The 22,111-nt window shown below is 42.9% G+C and overlaps 2 protein-coding genes across 2 annotated transcripts in view; one reads left to right on the top strand and one right to left on the bottom strand.

Annotated features, from left to right (window-relative positions):
* Positions 1-803, bottom strand: part of LOC108628279 (protein artichoke) — a 213,467-nt gene extending 212,664 nt beyond the window's left edge. Inside the window, exon 1 of the mRNA XM_018030099.2 lies at positions 624-803. The gene's annotated coding sequence lies outside the window, so the exon portion shown is untranslated. The remainder of the gene's footprint in view (positions 1-623) is intronic.
* A 123-nt stretch (positions 804-926) lies between these two features.
* LOC108628264 (chaoptin) overlaps positions 927-22,111 on the top strand; it is a 143,960-nt gene continuing 122,775 nt past the window's right edge. The window contains exons 1-2 of the mRNA XM_018030060.2: positions 927-1,151; positions 19,904-20,026. The gene's annotated coding sequence lies outside the window, so the exon portion shown is untranslated. The remainder of the gene's footprint in view (positions 1,152-19,903; positions 20,027-22,111) is intronic.

Raw genomic sequence — 22,111 nt, forward strand, 5'->3', positions numbered from 1 at the left:
CGTTTTTTGCAAATAACTCGCAAACGGATGAACGTAAGGGAATGTTGTTGGGACCATTTTGTAGAGGACGACGAGATCTACAATTTCTGTATAAAAATTTCCCGCTAGCGTCAATAGTTTATGAGTAATTTGCAAAAAACTGTTTTTCTGTTTTTCGTCAATAACTCGTTAAATATTAATGCTAGCAAAAAGTTTTTATATAGAAATTGTAGATTTCGTCGTCCTCTACAAGAAAGGTCCTATGCGATTTTCCCGTAAATCTAACGGTTTAGGAGTAATTGAGGAAAAACGAAATTTTTTCCCAAAAGATCACCATTTCGACGGTGAGACAGTCGGATTTCGTCAATGTCAATAAAATGCCAAATAATCATACTTAACTCGTTAAATACTGGAATTAGAAGTAAAATGCATAGAACCTTGACTGTATAGCCAATACATTCTTAAATTGCAATGGTAAGCATAAGTTTTGCGTAACATACACGCGACACATACCAAGGATGATAGTAAAATACGTTGTACTCCTAAATGTTCTTATAATAGTACAACGGTAAAATAAAACGGCGGTAATAATGTCCCATAACAGTCATGTAATATAAGAGAAGAAGAATTATTAGACTACTCACATATTGCGTGGCAATTTGACGATGCGAAGCCGGGAACGACGCACTATTTGTCAAAACTGTTTGCCGTGCCGGACACGACGAGCTTACTGCGCAGCATTGGAATACTAACAACACTGAATGGAACACGTAATAATAATGACAAAAACTGGCCGAGGTGTTTACGTTTTGATTCTCAATAATATTTGAAAAAATATGCCACTTGGTAGCCGTGCCGCTGTCTCTCTCGCGTCCATGACACCAAACTGCGCAGATCGTGATGCGCGAATGTACGCGCGAGTCGCGTGGTCGAACTTGAGAGCTTAGTCGCCGTCACGGCTACCTACGCATCGTGAGACAGTCTTGTTTGCGAGGTCACCGATTCCTTGATTCTCGTACCGTCGCGAATTTTTGACAGTGTCAGTAAAAATTGTGAACCATATAGTGCGATGTTTCTTCCAATTTTGCACGGTTGGTTTGGACAATAATCGTGAACATGAAAAGACTGGATGTAAGGAGCCCGCATCTTCGAGTCTTCTAATGTACACAACGGTGAGTAATCGAGGTTATATTTTTATATGAAAATATTCCCGTGCGTGAAATTACGCGTCACATAGTAATAGTCGCGAGAAAACGGTACGGTCGAAGCTCGATAATATGTATCGATTCAACTTGCTCCTTTCCTTTCGTTGAGACAATATTTAGCGAGTGAGTTGTGGGGTTTGTTCTTCGAGCGAGAAGTGTGTTTCGCTTGAAAGTTCTGGATCCACGACGCACAGTGAGAGAAACGGGTCGCACGAGTGGATTCAATTTACGTAACAAAAGAGCATTACCCGGGGGACTCTACAGGGACGACTTTCTACCCCCGATACGCGGAACTGCTAACCTAGGACTTTCCTTTGGATCTTCGTATCGATCATTGTGTCAACCGTATCCTGTTCGCGCGCATTTTACGACGATTTAATCGTACTTACATACGATTAACGCGCAGTACTTAAATGGTCTATGTGAAGGTACAATTAGGCGAAACTGCAACTGTTATTCTTGTATTATCAACATTAGTTATATACATGTACATTATTTCAGTTATTACAGCCGTCGCAAATAATAATCGATCGCAATTACTAGGTCGATTCAAATGCATGAAAGGATTTCCGTGAAATATTTCTAAAGTAAATTACAAACATTCATTTAGCCTGTTCATTCGTGAACTCGAAACGCAATTGCACGGGCATAATGGCAGAGAAATGATTTTGCGTGACCTGGTCTTAAATACTTCAATTTATCGAGACAGACATCCTTCATTGTTTGTTGAGATAATTATTTTACTATATTTTACATTCCCTATTGACTCGCGATATATAATACCAATACGGGAAGGTGGAAATGCGAGAGAATTCTGAAATTCGGCCAATTCATGGGAACAGTCTATCCTGCTATGCATTTGACACGGTTATACGGGCGTGCTCTATAACCCGTTCCGTGCTGTCAGTTCATGTTAATCCCCCGAGAACGTCTTCGTGTAACGTCGTCGTCGCTCTGTCTCCTGGGATTCGATGATACGTACTGAGATGTGTAATGGAAGAGGGAAATGGGACGGGAGAAATGGAAAGAGGTTGACGCGTATAAAGCCGTGAGAGACGAGAAGTAGGGACATTGATGGATCGGTGAAATAGAAATGATCAAAAATACCGGGCGGGCGAAGAAAATGAATAGTGGATGAGGAGGTCGAGAGAGTTAACGAATTAGCGCATAAGAGAGTAGATTGCCAAATGGAAGAATGAGTTACCTAATGAATATATGCAATAGTAGAATACGAGGGAGGAGAATTAATTAGCTGGAAGTAAAATAGAAGTAAGGAATAAGGACGCGAGTCTTGGATGTATAAGCAAAATGAATGAAAGTAAAGGAAATCGTTAGGTAATAGTTACGTATAAGTACGTACAATGTACAAGGTGATGAACAGAGATAGAAGGAATAATGTAGGGCGAGGGAATGAATTAGCGGGCGAATAAGCGGGAGGGAGAGAGAGAGAGAGACAGAGATGAGTAGATACAGAAATCTCATTTCAATATCGACAATACCCTGCTAACAGGAATATTCCGTTCCGGTTTCAAATTGCGAAACTTTGAACAGCCCTCCGTCCTTGTCCCGGCCCTCTCATTCGACGCGCTTTGTCTTTATCCACTAGCTCGAGATCAAGGTATATATGAGTTGGCATGCGATTTCGAAGACAATCATCGGAGGCAACGTTGCTCTTCGAGTAAACCAAATACTCATTTGCCCATGTTATTTTTCTGTAAATAATAACAGTCGGTGATATGATTTAAATAATTTTGTTTCTACGCTCTCTCTCTCTCTCTCTCTCTCGAGTAGTTAAAACTCTTTCCACCCTCCGTGTTTCCGCTCTTTTGTATTTAATATTTCACTTCGCGGAACGACAAAAGGTACTTTAATCAGAATAATTTCTCCATCAGCGAATGATCGATTAATCGATTAACGCTTATACCGTAGAACATATAGTCTTAATACAACGTTCCCGAGTTCAATGTAACTTGACTGCGTAAAATCGGGTGTTCGAGAAATCGGTTTTCCTTATTTAAAGAGCCAACAGTATAAAATATTAACTCGCAATCCGAACTATTTGAAGAGTGTAATTATAATTTGAACGAATCGAAGCTCGCTGTTTAAATACTTCGGTTAGGAATCACTTTCCGTTTTTAAATATGCACAGAATCGATCATAATTATGATCCATCACGTTGCTTCCTGTCACTTCACTATATAGAAATTATTTCTACTTTTAGACTGCCGGTTTCCCGACTCAAATGGTTTTCCACTAATCTGATCAATGAGAAAAATTAATATTTTGACAACCAGTGCTTTCTAAAAGAGATATTTATACCGGAAGAGACAAATTTCTAATTAAGCGCGATCTATCCTGTCTATTCTTGACACAGTTCGTTAACTCGACACTCGTTAAGTCACGGTGTACTCTAACGAAGCAATTACTCGATCTCGACGGCTATTTCTTGAGCAGAGAGTGTCGTTACGGCACGCGAAGTAACGTCATTAAAAACCGTAGACCGGTTTCTCGTTATTTAGGGGGACAGCCGTTAACAAGCGAAAATCGCGATAGGTTCGATAATCGTACCGATCCAGAGGGTGGAAAATATTTTTTGTGTGAGGTTACGGGAAGCAGTTGAAGAACGAGTTTTGGTAATTGGAAGCGTAGCACGGAACCGAAATGCATGCAACAATTATAGGTACATGTAGAACGTATATACGAAAAAATTCGACCCTCAAATTTACACGCTTTTATTCAATTGTTTTATGCTACACGTTGGAAATCACGATTTGCCAAACTGTGTACAGTTCGCACGATAGCAGTGAAAATTTAGAAAGTTTGAATGCGCCCTCGAACAAAATTTCGGCAGCTCGTACACGTGAACGACAAGTACGATGCGGTTTCAACGCTCGTAAAGAGAATTTCTCAAATGCCCTTTTTTATTTCGGGTCATTCGACGATGTTACATACACATCCGAATTTCAAATCGATGAGTACTCGTACACACGGTTTCAAGCCTGGCACCTCATGAATTTATTCAACCGGTCCATGTATAAGGCAGGACTGCTGCTCTCTTGAAAACACAGAGAAACTTCACTTTTTGACAATGATTTGGTGTCTCGTAAATGTCCCTGGGATTCTCGTATCTCCTTTGATTCCACGAATGAAAGTGTTACGTGCATTCATAAAATCTTAAAACAAGTCCTAAAACATTTTTTTAGAAATATATGATGTATAAAGTCTTACGTTTTCAAAACGCTGCTGTTTGCATTTTTCTGTGACATATAATTACGTGAGATAAATTTTCTTGTTCGCAATGAACAATTTTTTAGTACACTTTCTTCAATTCATATTTTGATGGATTTGTCGAAAAAATCTGTGGTCCCTTGCGAATCGCAACGTTGCACAGAGTGCGGTAGCTTCCGGTGGTGGAAGATTTCCCTTTCACGGCGATGTTCCGATTTCCATCGTAGCTATCGACATCGGCGCGACTTGCCACTTTGCAGCGGCCATGAATAATAGACCGAAAACCATTCTCGCGCGACCGTGTGCGAAAATAAAGGAAAAGGTCGGAACGAGGGGAGATCAAGCGTTGCGCCTTCGACGAGGCGTTTGGGAAATCTCGAAAGAATTTTATAGAAATACGTGTGTGCTCCTTCGATTTTTTTTCTACCTGTCGACTCACGGTGCATGAAAATTATTCGGAATAGAGAAAGGGAAGGTCAGTTGGAGATTGAGAAAGCGACGTAACTCGATTGACGAAACGACGTGTCTCAGGACCACGGGCGATGCAGTAAGTACACTTTGACGCTAGATTTCTGGTTTGACTGTCGAAACCGGGAAGGCGATAGCGTTACCTACCTCGGAAATGGGAAAACTTTTAAGGCGTCTCGAAACACAAAGTGCTACCTGGTTCCTGTGCGGCTTACGTGGCAGGTGAACACGCTCTTGCAGCTGTTTCGATTGGTAATCCCTGGGATTGAACTACGCCAAACTCGGCGCCGAATGACTCAGTTGAAGAGATCGTACGTCGAATGGTTCATTGAGTGGTTGTTCACAAACTCAATAGGCTTACTCCATTCCCTTTTAGTTGATATTTCTTAAATTCCATCCCTGCAATTAGTCGTATTTTTTATTCATTTCATCATGAGCGATGCTCGTTAATTCTTTATACGGATTACGTACAGAAAATATGCTGTTCCACGATTCCACTCACATAAATTACAAGGTATGAATTTTAACTGAACAAGGATGATCCGCGGTTTGCTCTCATATAAAACAAATTTCTCGCTGCGTGTAGGTATTTCGGTGTTGCACATTAATGCATTCGATCTCGATTTATGCAGGATGCGTGGGTGGTTGTCGACTAAGTTATCGACAAATTGTTGATTCAGGTTACCTTGTTAATTCGTCGAAACACGTTGTCGCCATTCCTTTTTTGCAAAACAAATATATTAATTAAAAAGAATACATTCGAACGTGTTTACTAGACCATGGATCGTGGTCGTAAGTACCAATGTATGAATAATGGAAACCAGTACCGGATGGATCGATATACAGCCTGTATGAATAATGCAGAAGAATATAACTCGATTAAAAATTGAAAGCAAGGGTGCGAGGCGAGAAGTTTCGAGTAACAAATACCTAGAAAGAGAAACGCGATCACTAATTAACGAGCATCCTTCTAAGGGTTGTAGACTTTTAGAGTAGCTTTCACACCAGGTGTTCGAGTGGCTACTACTATCCTTTCTGGCGAAGTGCTCGATGATTCCAACCAGTGGTAGACAGACTTAGAAACAGTCTGAGTTTAATTGTTTTTTCTTATTTTTGCGAATCTATTCTGAAGTATAACATAACGCGTTTTCAATTTCCATTACGTACGTTTGTTGAAGGACAGATAAGGTAGAATTGTCTTCAGGTGACGTCGAAAGCCGGCGAAAAGTCACGACGAGCGGGATGAAGACCTTTTTCTACAAATATCGATTTAGGGAAGGAGAGGTAGGGAAAAAAGAAGAGAGGAAAGCTCCCACTGTGGCGGAAAAGTTTTCACGAGCAAGACCCGTTTCATTACATTTCACGAAGAGGGGCACGAACCACGAAGACATTATTACGCGCGTATTTTAACGAACTCGTGTACAACAGTGTAGAGACTGTGGCCAAAGCAGTGGTGGTGGGATGGGTTTTCATCGGAGGTTATGCGCGACCACCGTAAACGTTGAAAACGTCGAGCGCACCTTGAATTCAGCCTGCGAAAAGGGAATCAAAGGCCACCACTTGGAGCTTCTCCTGCTCCTCCCCGTTCTCTTATTTCGCCTCTTCGTCCGCCCATTCCGTCTGTTATACCGCCAAGTGATCCTCGCCAGCTCGCTGAACCCTGTAACTCGCGTGATTTGTTGCCGCGTTCTTCGCCCACCGACTGTTTCTTACCCGCCACGTATGCAGAGTCAGGTGTCCCAATCCGTAAAACGCGTACCTGCATTTCAAAGCACTTTTAGATCTTGTCGTCTCATTTGCAGGTAACTATCTTATAAATAGTGAAATTTGTTGAACAGAACTTAAAGACAAGTCGTCTTTGTTAGAATAAGACTCTGAGAAAATATCTGAAAGCAAATTAGAATTTCTAGCTTTGATACGGGGACTAATACTACTAGAGAGCGAACACATAAAGTTGCCATACAATTATAATCTCTCGCCGATTCACTTCGCTCGTGTTTCAAAACCGCTTGAAATTCGAAAACCCAAATTGGGAGGATTCGCGAACATCAAAGGAAATTCAAAAGAGATATGAAAATGGAAAGTTTTATTCGTCCGTGCGAGAGCACAGTGGACAAATGGAATACGGGGAATATTTTGTTCGAGCTCCACGATGTCCACCGCTCTCATCGAATTTTCTACCGCCAATATTCTCTCGTTTCTTTCCTCATCTTTTTTTTTCTATCTCTTCGTACAATACGAGAGAAATTATTAATAGGTTCGGTGACCATAGATTAGATCTGAAATCGAATGTCGCTGGAAATTTCATGATCCGCGCCACCATTCATGTGGAATTCTGTGCTCGAACGTACCCGACGATATTTTCAAAACCCCACTTCCCTTTTTTTATCACCCTGCTGGATCGTGCTTCTCTATATCGTTGATTCTTTCATCCCTCCGGGCGCGCCGGGGACGCGACGGGGTCGCGACCGAGTATTTTTAATGCCGGGGCATAGGTATGGGGGGAACCTTTGACGTGAGCCCCACGCGTCTGGTGAATATCTGATACCGCGCGACGCGTGTTCCAGCACCTGATATAACATTAAAGTAGTCGAAACACGGAATAAGCGCATCGATATCGACTTGGCATAGGCAAAAGGGAACCGATTGCTCGCAGGTAAAAGGGGTTGCCAGCATGGAAGAGGCATTTCATCCCCATCCCTGCTCCGGTAAATATTTACTCCGCCGAAAAGACGGCCATACACAGGGATGAAAATGCATTGGTGTATAATATAGGCACATACTTTTTTTCGCGACGGGTACTGTGTATCGGAATCGATGAATCTTTCTACGTGATAGGGATTTCAACGTCTCGAAGGAACTCGTCCGGCGATTCTTCTTTTGTTCGTGTCATTTATTCAATTTTCGTCCAGTTGGCATCGACGAAAACGTACGAGTGTTTTCATTGCAACATGCGTTCCCCGGCGTGAAAAACATTTACCCGAGGAAAACTTAGGAAACGTCTAACTTGAACGAAAACGAAGTTGAAAAGTTTCCCTGTCCAAGGAATTTTTGATGTAATACCAACGTTTGCAATAAAAGTTTCTCTCCACTCTCTTATCCCCAACTACTCATTATTATTTCAAACGTCGAATCGATTGATGGTCTCCTGTTTAGCAAACGTCACACACAAAACTCGAGGGGAATATTTCATTTATCGCGACGGAGTACGTAAGCGAAACAAAATCAAATTTCCTCGTCTCTGTTTTCATTAACGAGAGAAAAGTAGCACTTGAGACGGTGCTATAGTCTCCTGAAATTTCCTTGAAGTTCATTTGTTGTTTATCTTGGTTTTCTCTCGGAAGAACAAGAGATTGTCGGTCATTTGCGCGACGCAAATTTATTCCTCGCGTAATTGGCTTGTATTACCTCTCTGGAAAACGTAATTTCCACGATTGTCCTATCTCCGTGTAGACAGAAAGACGGTCGGCGCTACGCGGCGATTTACGGTTTGACGTGTTGTATAGCGCGTAACTCGCGAAAAATTGGCTCCGTATATCAGTATTATGTAAAAGAACCGGACGGAAAACTTTTCATCGTTTCAAGATCGTTCCACGGCGCGCCGCGGCGTCTTCGCGTCGTCGTTGGCCACGATCCAGATTGCGCCTTAAGTGAGATGTTTCTTACGATGAAATTGCCCATCGAGGGAAAAGTGGCCACTTGATTCTCACCGAAATGTTTACCGAACTTCTTTCGCTGTGTCATCTTATCTCCATCCATTATGCTATCACCGATGCTTGCACTGTAATCGTCACCTCTTATATGCATCTTTTATATGAACGCAAAAAGTACAATTATTTATTCGTTCGACGAATAGTCTTGATTCACTTTTGTTACAATATTTAACATTTCAAAAACGTGTACCAAAAGAGAGTTTGGAATTTAATTTGGTGTCCATTTCCTCCGACGTCTGTTTAATTAAAGAATTTCCGGGTCGCTGGAACGAAATAATCATTGTGTGTCCCGCAAGAATTTTTTAATTCCTCTCTAAGATAAATTCTAATGGGAAGTCTTTACTTGGAACCATTTCCTTCGGACACAGTGATCGTTATATGCCGTAAACGTCGGCGGATCTCTTTCGCGAGCGACAAATTCGAGCTGCACGCGACGGAAAGACGAATATACCTTGTCGCCTTGGTAGCCACCAGCCGGTAAAGCGTGACGTCGCGTCGCGACGCTCGATCAGGAACCCGATCGCGCGTGTCGCCGGGCGTTTGTCAACCCGCGGAAACGTTCCAAGGTTCGACCGGTTTAAAGCGGACCTAGTGACAGGACCATCATCGGGAAGCGGGAGCCGGCCTCGCTTTACAAAGATAGATCGAATAACGGACCCGAAGGGATGATCGACGAGCCGTCCGAAGCTCCCACGATATTCCCGCGAAGTTTCGATGATGTGTAATATACGTGGAGCCACGGAGGACGGAAGAGAGCGGGGAAAGGGCAGGGCGGTTGATCGCTGGTGAAACGAAATTCTGATGCGGGATGACGGATCCCGCGTCTTAAAACGGGACAACGCAACGATTCGCGTATCACCGGTTTTCGCGCGAATAATGGCTGTCTCGATACGTCGAACACCGTTGACGAATGTTCGATCAAGTTTCTCAACGGGAACAAAGCTTTGAAACGGGCCTCTGTTCGAACGAACCCTCCGGGGTTAACCCTCTTCGATCCTCTCCCGTAGAGATATACCTTTGTCGGAGGGGCGAACGACGCGACGCGCGCTGATTGCGTCATTGTTTTCCGCGACCGGTGACGGAGTTATCGAGATTGTCGCCGTTTTTTGGCGGACGGCTTTTTTTGTCTGCGAACCGATCGTATTTTTCTTTTTTTTTTTTGCTTTGCAGATAAACGGTGGTAGAATCGAAGGTGTTAGGGAGTATCTGGTTTTTCGCCTACGACGCTTTTTAAAATGATCGACGAAGCTCGCGATTTTTCTCGGAGAATTCGAGAAATTAGGCGAGAGAAAAATCGATTGAACCCGCGTCTCTCCATAATTCGCTTCCGTCTGCGAGGCACGATAACTCACACGTTCAGGGTGTACGTATAGCGAAAGTTGGCAAGCTCTTTAAACACCTTGGCGACCACTTAAACAGGGCGAGCCAGTTGGATTGCCCAGTGAATTCAAGTAGAATGAGGTGTTCACCTTCTCCTCAACGGACGCCCCGCCGAGAGACTACCGTCGTCGCTGTCTTGCAGCCTGGCTCGCAAGAATTCCAATTAACTTTCTCGAGGGTGAGAACTACTTCGAGGTGTGTAGTGACTCTCCTCTTGTCGAAGGAGCAATTCGGTATCGCGCACAGAACTCTCGAAATTTCGGAAACTGTTACTCGCTACGTACCCTCGATTTTTGTTCTCCTGTGTTTACCACTACTGTCAGAATGTTCTCGATAACACACAAAAGCATCTAGAACAGCGAACTGAAGACAGTACCGTGTTTTCTTTGTAATTCGCGTTCTTCCCTTCTTATACTGATAAGATTGTAAAGCAAGGATCGATGTTGTTCAGTCTAAGAGATTCACTTTCAACGTTCCGCGGAACGAGTTTTCATACAACATTCAAAACGCTCCCGTTCTCATTTCGTATGCCTTCTAGCAAATTTCTACGAGAATTCTTGCTCGGGGATGATCAAATTCCATATTCCATCGGAAGTCCGCCACGACCGTTCCTTCGACAAAGCTATTTGCCTCGGCCCAATATCAAGAACGACTCTTTCGCTTCGTTCAATTTTTTAGTTTCAAATTCAGTTTTCATAAAAAGTGCGTCCCAATTCTTCTTTGGCAAACGAACCCGAAGAAATTTGCAATATTCCCTTTCTCGTCTACTCTCCAAACGTGGTTCGAATTTTCATCAGCTTTCCTGAGCCGCGCGCTTATTGTACTTATGATTTCTCGGAAATCTTGCGAGCAAAACAACAACGAAACACTCCTCGTCAGACATAATCATCCGAAGGGTAGCGGAAGTTGTGCGAGTTAGCGGTGGAAAAGCTCGCGCAGCGCGATTAGAATGCTCGAGAATATTGCGTATAAGCCAAGTGAAAATGCTCGCGGCTTCAAGATATGCATCACCGAGCCCGGGCTTGGTAGAGTGCGCACTCCATCGGTCTGAAAGCTGGCACTACCCTGCTGCCGCGAGTTGCAAGGGGTACTCGACTGAACGCGGAGTCGACCCTTGGAAAGTTTCACGAGCCAGGCCCGGATTCAAAATTTTTCAGGCCCACGCCGCCGGACCTTAACCATTTGACAGTTCAGTGGCACTCTTATGTTCCATAGATTTCAGTGATTTACAAAATAACAATTAAGAAACTAAGAGAGACTAGAAGGAATCGTTGCACGAAATAAAGTAAAATCTCTTTTAACGTTTCAAACATCCATCACCTCATGATATATTTTCTCGTGAAACCGACGACACCCCGCGGCGACGAGCACCCGATTGCTATTCGATTCGAATTTTCGCGTCTCTTCTCGGAATTTATACCCGGCATGTAGATTCGAGAATTCTTGTCCGACGCGATAACAGATATTTAGGACGTATTTGGAGAATTTCCAGGCGAACTCGTTGGAGTGGGCGGAATAACGGAGGCGCATTCTTAAACGAGAACCACTTTCTCAGGTGGCCGCCTTGATCGTCGTTGATCCGCGTTAAAATAGACGGGGTGGTCACTCGCGTGGCGAGTGTGTGCCGCCACTGTTATTTACGAGAGTCGTTAAGCAACCTCTGATCGCGGTTTAACGAAGGGTTGGCTGTAACGGAAGCGAGAAATTGAATTATGTTCCTTCGGAGAAAGCTCGTTCGTGACACGTGATTCGCGCTCGCGACGCGATTACCGTGAGTTCGGCGCCACGCTGAGTTCAATGGAAGGTCTCGCTCGGTATTGAAAAATAAAACATACTTCTCGAACGCTTTCGCGGTTGTGAAAGGATGTAATTTGCAGTTACCATTTCTAACTGCGCGTCAGCAATTTGTCTGGAAATACTCGGAAACTTGTGAAAGTAGATTCCACTTTCGATGGTCAACACCCCTCAATTGTAGACGATTTTGTTTCCTAATAGACTGAGACTATTTTTCACTTGAAATAATTTAATGCTAGTCTGCTTTAACAAACAAAATTAAGTGGGAGATATTGGAAAAATATAATCATTTTTATTCCTTCAATTTCATTCAAGGAAATAGGAATTCTGAGCAGCTGGATGTAACGTAGAATTGCATGACTATGTTTTGAATCGCTAAAAATAACAGTATCAAAATATATGCAATTTGCAATTGAGAGACATGAAATTAACAATTTAATATTAGAAACAAAATGGCATTGTAATTCGGGATGAAAGCACGCTCGGTTAATAGAGGAAGTTAAGACGAGAAAAACCAATTTTAGTTCATATAGATATCTCAATCCGTTCCCGAGATATGAGCTTCCGAAGTTTCGTCGGTTAAAAGCCCGGCGTGGGATTCCCAGGGAGTCCCGCCCCACTTCTATTCCTAGAACCAAAGGGTTATATTCCTGGAAACGTGTCACGGGCGTCGTCGTCAGACCGTCTGACTGGAATAGGGAAGGTCAGTAACTGGGCCAACGTGCGAGACCAGCGATAACGGTACCTAAAAAACTATGGTTGTATTTACACGACGATATCTCCAGAACAATATATGAGATCACAATGAATCAAGCAACTTTTTTGTTTCCAATATCGTTTATTACATTCCTTTTTAATTATTTATTGCACAGTTACGAATTATTAAAATCGTTACTTTCTCAATATAATATAATACAAGGACGGGTGAGCATATATATGTAGATAGGTATAGTACAGAATGAGATAGAGACATTATGTACGTGGCTTTAGAACTGATGCACTGGGGATCAAATATAGAGATAATAGTTAGAGCTTGTAATTTTCTCAAAAAGGAAGAACAGAAAGTATACCGAGTTGATCTATGTAATCCACCTAACGCTATTACCAGTTTGCGAATAGGCTACGGCTGGTATGTACGGTTAGCTTACAAGTCTTGGTTACCCTGTAATAGTCTCACAGTAATAGTGGCCGTTATAAATCATACGTGACAAGCGCGAGTCGGTTTCCCAACCCTGTGAGCTGTACATAAGATACAAGGAAAATCTTCGATTCAATTCCAGCCGGTGGAAGTTCCATCGCCAACGGGATACTCGACGGATTTTAATCTTAACCGACGAAATTTCCCAAAACTTGGGGAAGCAATTACAGCGCATCCGAGGATGTGACAAATTATCCTAGTTCAAGGCTGGCCCAATAACTTACAGTTCTCCGATATAACTCCATTAATAAACCAGATTAGAAGATTACAAGTTTAACTTGACTACTAACACCGGCGCCGCGCGGCTTCGCGTCGGTTCGACATACTCGGGTTTTGCGCGAAACGGAGGGATTTATGTGCCCGATCGAACGCCGAAATCCTCTCCTGTTTCGATCAAAGGGACCTTTAAATTGTGTTTCATTCAGAAAAAATGAGATAATGGAAAGGGGAATAGAAAACTTCGTCACGATTTTGGAATTAACAGACAACGGGAGTGAGCAGTGGGAGAACAAAATCGATACATGCCAATGTACGAAATTAATCCCTCTCCACCGTTACTGCCGCTTGGAAATGAAACCAGCACGGCAATCGTAAAAGGCATTTTCCGTGCACTGGATTCACGCTTGCCTGACATTAATTATCGAGTAATGCAGTGTGATACATTAGCGTGGGCGAAAGAGTGAAATTATAGGCATAAAACGGGGACTACAAACGACAAAGGGACAGACGCGGCCGACAAATATTTTCCCGAACCGCTGCGGTGGATAGGCCAGCTCTGTGCCGGAACACCGGGACGCACGGCCGCCGGACGAAATGACAGTTTTAATGAAACTCAATGACCGATTTCCGGTTCAACGATTTCGCGGTGAACGTTGAATAAATATCAAGTGACACGAGGAGGGAGTCGGTTCAGTATCTCTGTCCTGCTGCCGTCTCTTTTGCTAACTCTGTGATCAGTGACAAAGGGGATTCGAGGGCAAACGAGGCGAAAGGGACAGGAGTTGCGGACAAATATTATAATTCATTCGTCACGAAATATCGTGTGCAATGGTGCGCGGCGAGCCTCTCTCGTTAATGAGTCACGTGACACGGTGGCCATTGAACGGGCTGGCGTATTACGCGATTTTATCAGAGCGTCGAGCGTTTTTCGCGAATTAGACTGATTCTGGATAATTAAATGATCGCGTGACACGGCTATTGTTACCTGGATTAATCAATGCTACTTTCCGGTTTGATACAAATTAAAAGAAGATAATGACGATGCGTGGACATCACAGACCACTGAGTATAGGGATACACGAGGAACGTAATGAAACCATTGAAGTTTTATTAAATCATTAGGTTTTATAATGAATCCCTGGCGCATTGCACTTAAATGAATATTGAAGACGGTAAACGCATTGGCGTGCCACGTAGGCACGTATAAAATTTCATTAGTCATAACCAGAGGTGTGTCAGATTGTTTCGTAAAGATAATTCACAAAGTGCAAAGGCTAACTTTTTATAGGGTTGTAAATCTACGAGGGAGGTTGCAAAGATCTAGGAACGGATTACGCATCGAGCGCAACGATGAAAGTTAATGAGATTTACGTTCTCGAGTCGAGACTCGGGTCGAATAGCGGAGCTGCGATTCTAATTCCCGCCTTTTAATCGGCGAACCGTCGTTGTTACTAGCGCGTAATCGTTGGTGTAGCTCGAATCGGCTGCCAAAGTCGTAGAAACATGCAATTGGAACGGAACCCATCCACCATACATCGACGGAGTATTATTCCAATAACAAGCGGCGCTGAGCAAACGTGTCGGCAGCCTCGATCAAGAGAAGCCGGGGGGACGAGGGACTGGGAAACAGTAGGCGGCACCCGCGCATAAATACATCGATAACCCGCAAAACTCACCGCACTGCAATTTGACCGGAACAGAGTGTGCGTTACATCTAAACATATATATATCGAAATGCAGTTGTCAGATGCAAAACATTTAATCGCGAGAATGTTATCAATAAATTATGAATATAGAGGAGTCCAACGTTTATGCGGTGCAGTCGATGAAAAGGTGATTCTATATTGAAAAATAATTTGCGATTTATTCGGAGGCAGGTTCAGAAAATCGGAGCTTCGAAAACCTGTGATCCATATGTGAATATTTTCTGATTGAATACAAGTATTGACATTTCTGATCGCGGCAAAAGTAAAGATAAGCTATACAATCGTTAATCCATACAGTAACTGTCGGTTTCAAGTTCAGCCAACTGAATGTATAGAGAATAAACTGCAAGATTTAAGTCAAAGAGAGACAGAGATAAAAGTGGTAGTTTTATGATGCGTTTGGAACAGGACGTGAACTTATTGGACCGTAGAACCGTTAAGAGAACGATTTTCCATTTTATTTTATCCCAATAGCTATCCCCTTTGTTATGAATTGAAAACCAGGAAAAGAATATCCTTCAACTATTGTATCATAACTGATTGGTCTAGTCTGGCGTATGTATATATTTCACTCGGATTTAAATTATCATCGTCGGCGGACGAGAGATTTCGAGATGGAGACTAAAAAAGACTGGAAACGAGAGCAGACTTTCGAGGCGTACGTTCAACAATTAAAGATTTTATCGGAAGCCGGAGGGTGACCTGAAAAATTGCGTCGAATCGCGGGGGATCGCTCGAAGGGAAAAAATAAAGCAAAGAGAGTAGAACGAGGTGGAAGTTGAAAATCGAGCAACGAGATAAGTCTACGAGAAGAGAGAGAGAGAGAGAGAGAGAGACTAATTCCCGCCTTTTAATCGGCGAACCGTCGTTGTTACTAGCGCGTAATCGTTGGTGTAGCTCGAATCGGCTGCCAAAGTCGTAGAAACATGCAATTGGAACGGAACCCATCCACCATACATCGACGGAGTATTATTCCAATAACAAGCGGCGCTGAGCAAACGTGTCGGCAGCCTCGATCAAGAGAAGCCGGGGGGACGAGGGACTGGGAAACAGTAGGCGGCACCCGCGCATAAATACATCGATAACCCGCAAAACTCACCGCACTGCAATTTGACCGGAACAGAGTGTGCGTTACATCTAAACATATATATATCGAAATGCAGTTGTCAGATGCAAAACATTTAATCGCGAGAATGTTATCAATAAATTATGAATATAGAGGAGTCCAACGTTTATGCGGTGCAGTCGATGAAAAGGTGATTCTATATTGAAAAATAATTTGCGATTTATTCGGAGGCAGGTTCAGAAAATCGGAGCTTCGAAAACCTGTGATCCATATGTGAATATTTTCTGATTGAATACAAGTATTGACATTTCTGATCGCGGCAAAAGTAAAGATAAGCTATACAATCGTTAATCCATACAGTAACTGTCGGTTTCAAGTTCAGCCAACTGAATGTATAGAGAATAAACTGCAAGATTTAAGTCAAAGAGAGACAGAGATAAAAGTGGTAGTTTTATGATGCGTTTGGAACAGGACGTGAACTTATTGGACCGTAGAACCGTTAAGAGAACGATTTTCCATTTTATTTTATCCCAATAGCTATCCCCTTTGTTATGAATTGAAAACCAGGAAAAGAATATCCTTCAACTATTGTATCATAACTGATTGGTCTAGTCTGGCGTATGTATATATTTCACTCGGATTTAAATTATCATCGTCGGCGGACGAGAGATTTCGAGATGGAGACTAAAAAAGACTGGAAACGAGAGCAGACTTTCGAGGCGTACGTTCAACAATTAAAGATTTTATCGGAAGCCGGAGGGTGACCTGAAAAATTGCGTCGAATCGCGGGGGATCGCTCGAAGGGAAAAAATAAAGCAAAGAGAGTAGAACGAGGTGGAAGTTGAAAATCGAGCAACGAGATAAGTCTACGAGAAGAGAGAGAGAGAGAGAGAGAGAGAGGACGAATATAAGCGTGGCGCGGAATCGAAGGGAACCCCTCCCGGTCGACGTTTTATTACGCCCGGCTGCATGCGATGCACTCGACTCGATTCTCACGCCTCCTCAATTCGAATCGCTCCTCGCGCTCGCACTCACGTAATTTCGCTCAGCGCGCACGCTGAAATTCGCAACGAGCCGTCGCCGACGCGCGCGCGTTCGAACGTGAATCGACACGCGGCGCCTCGCGGCACCGCAGCGTGGCCATAACTCCGTTCGGTAAACCGCGTTTCTTCGTAAAGCGTATTTCATAGGTATAGCTGATGTGAGCGCATGCATAATGGAGGGGAGCAATTGATCAAGATAAGACGAAATTGTATCGCAATAAAGAAAACCCGGGTTCGGTGAACGACGTGCATTCGCGGCCGGTCGCAGTTTACAATTTATCCTTCGATGTGTGCGCGTATACTTCCACTTGAAATTACCGAGCCTGCGCTAGATCGTTCCATAAAAATTGTAATCTCAAAGTGTGTATGGAATTGCAATCATTAAAGTAGAAAGAATTTTCATGAGAGAGGAAATGTTTGAACATTCGTTATCAAACTGCTTGAATAATCATTTTTGTAAACTTGGTTCATATCTGAACGAGTGAAACGAGGGAGAGTTTCGTAGATTAATTTGATTTACAAAGTGATGAATTCCGTGTAAATTTCCCGAGAGGGTGCACCGGGCCAGTGGAACCGTAACTTTGATAAGTAGAGTTCGGCAACCATAATTATTTTATCCGGTTTAATCGACGTGGAACCAAGAAAATGAATCGCAGAACGATAAATTTACTAATTTACAATTGCATCTTGAAAATTATCAAACAAAATCGCTTTCCCTTCTTGTATACAAGTTCTTGTCTCGGAAATATATATTAAATACGATAAAGAGTGTCGTCCACGTTATTCGATGACTTTGCAACAACTGTAGATACGAACAGACTATTTGTAATAGATAACACACAGAATCCGGGTGGCGAGTGTCACGTTGTGGCAGAGGACCGAACGACGGCTTAACTAGTTTACTAAAATTAACTAGTTTGCAGTAATTAGCTAGCTTGCTTTGTATTCTCTAATACATTAACTGGTAATTAACCGTTTTACGGTTCACGAATTATCCTCTGCCAATAAAATTCTTTGCTCCCGAAACGCGTTTCAACCCGGTGACGTTTGTGTAACCTCGTAACTACTCTCTCTGGTAACGAGGAAACATTTGTTTCATAGAACACATATGTACACACACTGGCCCATGTAGAATTTCTTATACGCCATTGTGCGATGGCGAAACTAATTACTCTGCTAATTTAATTCAAGCGAATTTTATTCTATGTGTGACACGTCATGCGTTCAAAGCGTATTGACAATAGGGAACAAACTTAATTTACGGCACACAAAGATTCCCCGTACAGAGGAATTTGTATTCACTATAATTCTTTATTTGCCCTGAAATAGAAAAAGGGAACGAACGAAATTTGTTGGTACGCCGATAAGGAATCGAGTTACGAAATAATGATCGCTGGTGCAGCATGCGTGTCGCGTTACCTCATGACCTCAGCTAGGTTCGTTCGATGAAATAACACGGCGGCCGGACGGAAATTGACCGTGTAACCATGAACAATAATCAGAAGTCGAGGCACGCGTGGCTGTCATTACCCAGGTTTTGCGTCGAAACGGGGTCGCATTTAATTCGCGTCTTTATCGCGAGATAATTCACGAATCGAGGACCCAAGCTAATTAGCTAATTAACGTATCACGCGGCACGCCCTTCCTCTTGCAATGCTCGATTTAACCCTGAAATAATCCGCCCTGGTCGGAATCTTAGGAGCTGAGTCGAATGAGCTCAAACCCTTCTCATTGAAATATTTTTCTTTGTATCAAAGATAGTAATTAATTGCTCTAGATCGGATGTCAATATTAATTAGCAACCCAGACTGCAGTTTAATTAATCTTCTTAACTATCCTGATACACAACTGCACTTCCTTTGAATCGATGAATACGTCCTCTAATTAGCATCTTGCATGCTGGAACTTGAAGAACAGTGGCGAACGAAATGAAGAGGGAAACGGCCGGAAATCGTGATGAAAAGCGAGGGAAAACTTGTTCACAATGAGTGAAACAGGTTCCCGGATATTGTTCGATTCGGTCGAACATCTGGCTCGGGACGAAGCTTCCTCGTTCGAGGTTTCCGGTCAGTACTGTTTCGATTCTCGCTGAATTCCGCGCCGGACACGAAACTACAATTGATTTCCACGCTGGCTCGTACGCGAGACCGCCGTGTGCACTTGACAGCGCTGGATTTTTCGTTTATTTTGTTTTTGGAAAATTTACCGCCGCGCGCGATCACGTCCACCGAGGACTGCTCGATTTCTAGCTTTGCACCTTTCACCCCGCCGCTGACTCTGCCATGTACAAGTTGATTCCAGACCTAGTTAAACGCCGTCCCTTCCGTTCGAAAAAGTTCTTCCGGGAAACGAGTTTTCTTCGCTCTCTTGGTTAATCGGAGAAGAATTAGACCAAATAAATTCCACGTTACCTCTTCGGCAAAGTTTCTCGCTTGTTTCTTGCCGAACTTGTGTTCCAGTAAGTAATAACTTGTCCTCCAGGTGTTCGTTTTTGCGTGATACCTTAGAGACGTTTCTTGTTACCGCCGGATAGGATAGGTGGACAAATTGAATTTGGAGAAACCGGGAATACAAGTTTGATAAGTTGTTTCTAGTAACTTATCCTTAGGCATTATTAAATGCGCGTTTCCTCCTCGTGTTTGCAAATCCCGCTTTGTCGGGGGGAAGAAGTCCCGGAGGAGTGGTGAAATCGCATCACGAAACTATTAAACCGCTCTTTAATGCGCTATCTAAATGCTGATTCTTTCAAAGATTACTCGTAATTCCTCCTTTTAAATCATAGTTAAAGGAAACTGTATATGTATACTATTCAGATCGTGCAGCATTTTAGTTTCCTTTCCTTGAGCGCGCACGTTTCCTACGCACGTAACAAGAATAGAATGTAATCAGTACCTCTCGTTTCAGAGTTCCTATTGATAAAATCCAACGGGAAGAAGAGTACACTAATTCTGGAACGCACCGGGCTATCGGACTATCGACGGTTTCGCGAAATTTCGGCCGGCGGAGCGGAGGTTCGCGGCAGGAAAGGTAAGGTACAATTATGCAATCATGGCAAACACAATGATTGATTGAAGCGGCATTGGTAAATACGCGTGGGCCGAGAGAAACGCGAGTTTCGAATGCACTCGACGGAGAAAAAAAGTAGTGGGATAAATTTCCGTGGAATTTTCGCATCTGGAGTCCTCAAGGGTTGGCGCGTACAAGTGCCAATAATTGCATTCATTGGTTACCCAGCCGAAAGTAGAGCAGCCGGGTTCGGCGTAATTAAAACCAGATTTAATTGAAACGTCAGGCACGCTGGCCTGATATTGATCATGACGACGATACCGTTTATCGGTTGCATGGAACGGAAACAAAGTGAACAGCCTTTCTCCGCAGAGATTAAACTGTTCTACGTACACTTCTATTTAAAATCCCCTTGTTGTAATATCCTCTCGTATTTTCACAATGCCACAAATTATAATTTATTCCGAACGTTTAATCCGTGAGTTTGAATCGTTTCGATCTACTTGAACGACGAGTAACGAACTCGAAGTCAAATTACTTCAGTTCAAGCGATTCCATGTTAATCTAGCTCCTTCAATCCTTTTAATTTTATTCCAACGTTTGAACCAGAATTTCCTTTGTTTTCAAGAGATTTAAGATCAATTTAGTAGAAGTTTGCTCCGACGCATGAAACAAAAATCCTAATTAACTAGTTTCATATGAAAACTATAGTACAATTGTATTAATGCAAAGTTTATTATAAATCTGGTTCCCAATTTTTTCTAGAGGTTAAGGACAATGATTAAGTCGATTAATTTACGTTCCGTGACGGTGGGAGACAATTCCATACGCGAACTGTAACCGGAAGTTTAACTATTCGTTGAAATGAAAATTAATGCCCGGTGAACATTGCACCCGGCTATAAAGCGCGCGAGTCGCGAGTTCCGGCCGATAAGCTCTCTCGTCCCCGGCGTGGCCGTTACTCCACTTAACCGAACTTCGCGCGTGCTAAATATTTTTGCTCCGACAATTGCTATTGCCATTTCGACTCAGACTTCGCGATACACCGCGCACCGACCACAGAGGGACGTTGTATATCAACTAGTCAAAAGGGTCAGCGAACCGAACCCTTTACAACTATGGTTTCCAGAAGTTGTCCCCCTATACAGTTTCTCTACACCGGCTTCTCTCACGGTTTTCAAAATATATGCACAATAGCTTTTTCATGACTTCTAACTATTCTGAATATCCATTTTATATGAACGAAGAAAGGATGGGAAAATAGATTTAGTATATCAGAAATTGACGTATACCATTTGCCTCGCGAATCATGTCAGATGATATTGAGAATTCACGCAGTTTCCCAGTTTCCCAGATTACTCGATTGGAGAATTGGCATCTTGGAAATATTTATTCTGAGAAATCGGTCGATATAACCAGCAAAGTTAATTAACAAGGGATAGCAAACTGACAAAAGACTATTTTCAGAGTTAAGTGGAAGGGAATGTTTGAGAACGAGTAACGTTGAATCCAGATCTCACTTACATATACGTAGCGAGTGGAGCATCAGTAAGCCACGTGTTCCACAACAATGACACAAGTAGCTTAAGAGGTTGAAAGCTCTGTTTCTATTATTGTCGGATAAACTAGCGGATGGCTTCTCGTTTCCACAAGAGCAGTTTCCGCGATTCAACTATTTGTTCGTTTCAAATGTCTATTAACTTCGCTTAGGGCGGAAACTGCGCGTTTATGTACGTGTTGTCCGAACAAATTTGTTCCCATTGTTTATTGTTGCGTCCGACGGCAATAATTAATTAATGTAGCCCTCTAATTAGCGGAGTGCATCGACACGGTTCACGAGGCTAGTACACCTAGTCGTACCGATCACGCGTTCATCATCGTTTGCGCAAAAACCTTTGATCTGTGCGACGACAACGTGACGCCACGGGTTGAATGAAATTTATATTTCTCCCATCGTTCCTTTCTCTGGTATTAATTTTAATTCGGACATTAATTCGTCGGGACAATTCGTGCCACGCGTGGTTTCACTCGCACGGCTTATCACTCTCCATATTTGTTAACGGTTTAACGATACGAGGCAGTTCGCCTAATTGCCTCAGGCTATCT

This window comes from Ceratina calcarata, unplaced genomic scaffold, assembly GCF_001652005.2.
Source record: "Ceratina calcarata isolate Rehan_Ccalc_2016 unplaced genomic scaffold, ASM165200v1 scaffold514.2, whole genome shotgun sequence".
In the NCBI taxonomy this organism is placed as follows: Eukaryota; Metazoa; Arthropoda; class Insecta; order Hymenoptera; family Apidae; genus Ceratina; species Ceratina calcarata.